The sequence below is a fragment of the Eurosta solidaginis genome, chromosome 1 (assembly GCF_040869045.1).
Source record: "Eurosta solidaginis isolate ZX-2024a chromosome 1, ASM4086904v1, whole genome shotgun sequence".
Lineage (NCBI taxonomy): Eukaryota > Metazoa > Arthropoda > Insecta > Diptera > Tephritidae > Eurosta > Eurosta solidaginis.
Genome location: NC_090319.1, coordinates 348,995,318 through 349,001,317, shown reverse-complemented (window position 1 = coordinate 349,001,317; position 6,000 = coordinate 348,995,318). Strand labels below are relative to the sequence as shown.

The following is a 6,000-nucleotide window of genomic DNA, read 5'->3' as shown; positions in this document are numbered from 1 at the left end:
ACGCCCATTGTCCAAAATTTTACTAATTTTCTATTCTGCGTCATAAATTCAACTCATCTGTCAAGTTTCGTCGCTTTATCTGTCTTTGGTAATGAATTATCGCACTTTTTCGGTTTTACGAAATTTTCGATATCGAAAAAGTGGGCGTGGTTATAGTCCGATATCGTTCATTTTAAATAGCGATCTGAGATGAGTGCTCAGGAACCTACGTACCAAATTTCATCAAGTTACCTCAAAATTTACTCAAGTTATCGTGTTAACGGACGGACGGACGGACGGACATGGCTCAATCAAATTTTTTTTCGATCCTGATTATTTTGATATATGGAAGTCTATATCTATCTCGATTCCTTTATATATGTACAACCAACCGTTATCCAATCAAACTTAATATACTCTGTGAGCTCTGCTCAACTGAGTATAAAAAGAAATATTTCAAAGACATAATATTTATTCAGAAAATGCTTAAGGAAAAGATTTAGAAATTAGAATTTGCAACCAACTGTTTGTTGAAGAAATCCCCTATTATCGTTCTTTATCCAAGCTGACAAAAAGTAAGAAAGTCTAAGTTCGGTTGAAACCGAACATTACAAACCGAGCTGTGCGCTTGAAACGCTGTTGTTGTTTGCTTTGTGTGGTTAAAAAATGAACTTGAGTTGATGCTTTCGTTAGATATCCTCAAATTGAGTTAAATACAATAGAGTTATTGCATACTTTGTACAGGTTAGACCTTTATGAAAAGTGGGCATGGTCTTTAATCGATTTTAGTTATCTTCACTCTGTCTATATAATTTCGCAAGGATAGTTTATCTGCCAAATTTCAATGTTAAATCTTTTGATATACGGCATGTTAAACTTCCAAATTGCCTTATTGAAGCCCCCCTTATTACTGTATAATTTAAGGCACACATAACAGGCGAATGAATTACTATACACAAAGCGCTACAGCGAATTCAGTCTTCAACAGGATCTCATAGTGATTGGTTTGCAAGCACGGATGAGCAAACGGGGCAATATTGAACTGTGTTGTGTTGTAAGCAATGAAATGCTTAAACACAGATATGCTGATTAAAACAGCTTAAAGCAAAGCTAGAATAAAAACAAAAAACAAATCAAACGGACTCTAAAATTGTAACGTATACAAATACAGTGAGTCGTATTTCGATTACGGGACGCATTGAATGATTACGATTTGAATTAAGCTAGTGGGATGTGCCGAATATAAGTGCATTGTATGTAAGCAAGTGTTAGTGGTTGTTTCATAAGAAATTTGAAAGCTACATACACTATTTAAAATTTAAATTAAATTTAAGATTTTTGAAGTGAAAAATATGAGTTATAATTTAAGCTGTTTTTCAAGTCGAGTGTGTGATGGTATTTGGTGTATTGTCTAGCCGCCCTGCAAAAAATGCGATTAGTCTCGGATGTGTGCGGTATGAGTCGCAAAAGTGTATGCGACTAATGCCAGTTTTGATCTCATTATATGCGTTTAACTGCTTCCTTTTATTTGAGCATGTCCTATAAAGAGACTAATTGTACCCATTTGTACCCGAATCGGAACGATAGCACCAATCCAATTCTTAACCATACGGAAAGGAATGAAGACTTAAACTCTTTTCTCATCAAAAAATCTTAGTTTTCGTATTGTACGAGGCTATGTACATTTCAAAGGCAATATTAAAATTGAAAAAATTGTTAGATACATCTATGTAAAAAAATTATTAAGTCGCCAACTCATTCCAAGAGATATGAACATATGGTTCAAATCATTTATGTTCGGTATCCGCATTTTTCTTAAATAATACGAATTTATCACCTATTATCTTTTTTATTTAACTCACTTCGTTGCCACTTTTTTATGTTTCTTAAAATAGGCTACATAGATTTCAAACTGACTAGTCCCAACTGTACCCAAAAGTGACTAGATCTAGGGATAAATTATGCCCCAATGTAGGCAAAAGTAATCAATCGGAGAGCGGTCTCTTTAGGGGTTGGTCACACTTTTTTTTGCAGGGTTACGATTCACACATACCAACGCAAATGTGCACACTTAAACATATTAAACAAACAAATAAAAATGAAATTAAAAGTGGAAATGGAAGTAAAGTAATTTATTGTAAACAATGTAAGTAATTGTATTTGTGCATGCTCGATTACTTCATAAAACTCATTTTGATATTTATGTATGAATTTCGAGTATATTTGCGCTGTAATTATTTACTAAAATACTTCCTCGTAATCATGTGACTTAGGGCACAGCAAAAATAACACAAAAGCTAAATGCTTCAAAAGGAATAATAATAAAAATATTGAGATAGACAAAAAAAAGAAATCAAATGTGTACAAAAGATACATACAAACACAAATCAGAAAAAGTGAGAAAGCAAGCAGATTGTAAATATCTACATACACACATACATTCACTCACATATCTATAAATGAATCTGTTGACACGAATTATATAAAAATTAAAGTAATAAACAGAGGGAGCGATAAATGAGAAAAGGAAGTAAAAGAAAGGAGGCAAGTCTTAAATAGAAGCATATGGCCTTCTGATATTTAAAATATTCATATATATGAGTGTATATGTTTGCGTGTCTATTGGTGTTTAAATGTGATAAGCAACGACATGCGAAAGCCTCGAAATGCCGTGAGGCAAACAATAAACCTAAAAGCCAGTGGCGAGAAAGGAAAAAATAGCAGCTACAACAAAAAATATGATGTTATTTTGAGTGCGAGGTTTAACACGCTGCGCTACACATTGAATAAATAGAAACAAAGAATTCCATTATATTGAAAATCGTTGTGAACTCTGTAAAAGCTGCTTTGTCCAGTTTTAAGTTGACGTGAGCAGCTTCTTGCTACATAAGGAAAGCGTTGCGGGTATATCTGTATACGATGATGAAAGACTATAATTCTATCTAACTTAATAAATGTACTTATATATATTTCTATTGTACAAGTGACTGTGACGAAACTCCTCCTACAAGACGGGACCGATATTAATAAAATTTTATGTGTCTGTTTAAGTGGATTTGAGCATGCTTTAGATTCAAAATTTGGCCCGAAAAGTGAACCAGTGACCGACATTCTGAAAAAAATTCATGGTACAATTTGCTTGAAATTAGGTGCAGGAATACCTATTTGAGCAATTTAGTATTTGAACCAAGGGCCGACTCTCCAAAAAATCTAAAAATCCGATTGTACTAATAATTTTATGGGATGATTGGCTTGAGACTTCGTAACGTGGTACCTCTTTGCCTATGTCAGTATTTGAGAAACGTTTCATTTTGGGAATGGTTGTTGTTGTATTAGCGATGAAGACACACCCCGAATACTTTGGGGAGCATTATCGATGTTGATGGTCTTTTACCGGTTATAGATGCGCCACGTTTCGGTAAGTTGCACCATTAAATTACTAGCCCGACCATCTCGGGAACAATTAGTATGACCACATTAAACCTTCTAGGCCATACCGCCCTCCCAACCCCCTAGTTCCATAAGGAACTTGGGGTCGCCAGAGAATCGCCTGCTAAATATATATGTGATACACCCATATTTGTAACAGGATTCCCCTCGCGTAGTTGAGGTTGAAAATTGCGGGTGCGGGTGCTTTGAAGCTATAATGCTTTGTATTGCGCTTATCAACCACTTTTGGAGCCGCACCAGTTGCCGCCCTATTCGATACAATTATATTTGCTTGAAATTCAATTCAAGTGTACCTCTTCGGCCAAGTTATTATTTGAGAAACTTTTAATTCCGAAAAGTGAACCAGGGTGCGATTTGCTTGAAATTTGGCAAGGTAGACGTTCCTTTATTACTGGCTTGTTATTTTGAAAACTCTTATCTCCCGACAGTGGACCAAGAACCGACTTATTCCCAAAAGTTTACTTATGTACGATTTTCCTGAAATTCGTTACGCGGGTATCATTGCCGCATATGCCGCGTAAACAGTATTTGCTTGAAATTTAGAGCATGTGCTCCTCTTCCACAAGCTTAATAATTAGGACCCTTTCTTTGCGGAAATTGGATGGTGCGGTTTCTCTAAAATTCGTTGTTTAGGCAGCCTTTAGTTAGAGGAACTTAGAGAATGAAAGGAGTTGCAGAAAAAACGAGGTAGATTGATTGTTGGATTGGAAATGGCTTCGGGGCCAGGATGAAGATGAGTGAAAAAGGGATGTACAAGAATAAGAAGAAAATGTAAGATAAAATAGAAACGAATCGGAACGAGATTGCAGGCGAAGCGAGACTTGTTTTTGAAATGTAGGCAAATCATTTTTCTGGCAGAATAAAGTTTTCCGGGTTCTCTGGTATATTATATTCTGCTTTAAGTTACAAACAAATATGTTTACAGAGAACCTACTTTAACTAAACAAATTTATAGGGTTCTTCTAACTTATTAACATATTTTGAAATTAGCAATATTTATTAAATCGATTTTTATGTGAGCCTCTTTCGAATTTGGTTTGCAGGAGTTGGCAACTTTTAGCGCCACGGCAAAGAAATAAAAAAAGAAAAAATTTATATTACGACGCACTGACATATTGTCATGGAGAATTCGTGTTAGCAAATGTTGGAGGTCCTCTAATTTAAAATAAAAACAGCCGCTCTTCTGAACAATAAAGAATGTTTTATTTCGACTTACTTCAACGTCGGTTAGATACACACAGTAGAAAAAAAATTATTCGTAAGTTAAAATGGCGAATACAAAGAAAGAATTCGCAAAGCAAAAATGCGATTACAAGTTGCAAATGAAAAACAGAGTTGCCACATGAAATAGAATTTCAACACTCCTCCTCAAATCTGGTATTCATTTGCAGTCACAAATAAATAATTTAACTCAAAAAAACTTTGAAGTTATTTTACATGTACTAGATTAAACCTAACAATTTTACAAACTTGTTATGATTTAACTTGCTTAGATTTTTCGTAAATACATCTGCAATATTATCTGAGCTTGAACAATATTGTTATTCAATTAAATTTTTCTGATACATATCTCTTATATGATGATATTTAATTTCTATGTGCTTACATCTTGTATGGTATACAGCATTTTTGATAAGATGTAATGAGCTTAAATTATCACCATTTACAACAATTTTGTCAGGCCTATGTACATTTATTTCGTCCAAAAATTGTTTTATGAACATAACCTCTTTTGCGGCAGTTGACAACGATATGTATTCCGCTTCGGTGCTGCTCAAGGCCACTGTTGATTGCTTCTTCGACTCCCAAGACACCGCACCACCGGCTAAAAGAAATACATAGCCAGTGAACGATTTGCGCTCGAGTGACTCTCCACCCCAATCAGCATCAGCATAGCATTGTATCGGCGTTCCCTTCTTACTGTACGTGAGCGATAAATCAATCGTAGAACATAAATATCTTAACACCCTTTTTGCCGCTGCCAAGTGTTCGCTATGTGGCTCATTATTATGCTGTGCAAGCTTGCACACTGTATGTATAATATCTGGCCTTGTGCACAACGCCAGATACAACAACGAGCCTATCAGCGACTGGTACTCTTGTTTGCCAACGCGCTTGCAACTAGAATCAGCGCATAATATTTGTTGCTTAGGATCGAGTGGTGTTGCTATAGGACGACAGTCTAACATTTCATGTTGTTGCAGCAATTCTTTGATTTGCCCTTTTTGTCGTATAGCTATTGCGCCCCTTTCACCTTCTCTTTCGACTTCCATACTAAGAAATAATTGAACAGGACCCTTATCTACCACTTGCAGTCTTTTCGAAATTTCGTGTTTAATAGAGCTCATCTCTTTCTTGTTTGAGCTGGCTATTAGCAAATCATCTACATACACTGCTAACAAATTGATGTGCCCGTCGTGATGCTTCGTATATACGCAAGGCTCTGTTACACATTGTTTAAAACCAATATTAATTAAAATGTCATGCAACCTCATATTCCATTGACGTCCTGCCTGTTTCAAACCATATAAAGCTTTCTTTAACCTTAAGACTTTATTGGGATACTCGCTG

The 6,000-nt window shown here is 35.5% G+C and overlaps 1 protein-coding gene across 8 annotated transcripts in view; it reads left to right on the top strand.

Moving 5' to 3' along the window:
• Window positions 1-976: 976 nt before the first annotated feature.
• Window positions 977-6,000, top strand: part of Octbeta3R (Octopamine beta3 receptor) — a 492,955-nt gene continuing 487,931 nt past the window's right edge. For 3 of the 8 annotated variants that reach the window (XM_067762582.1, XM_067762586.1, XM_067762577.1), the window contains exons 1-2: window positions 977-1,232; window positions 2,253-2,883. The gene's annotated coding sequence lies outside the window, so the exon portion shown is untranslated. Of the gene's footprint in view, window positions 1,247-2,090; window positions 2,126-2,252; window positions 3,398-6,000 lie in introns of all 8 variants that reach the window. The other 5 variants (XM_067762578.1, XM_067762583.1, XM_067762580.1 and 2 more) reach the window with 5 other exon arrangements.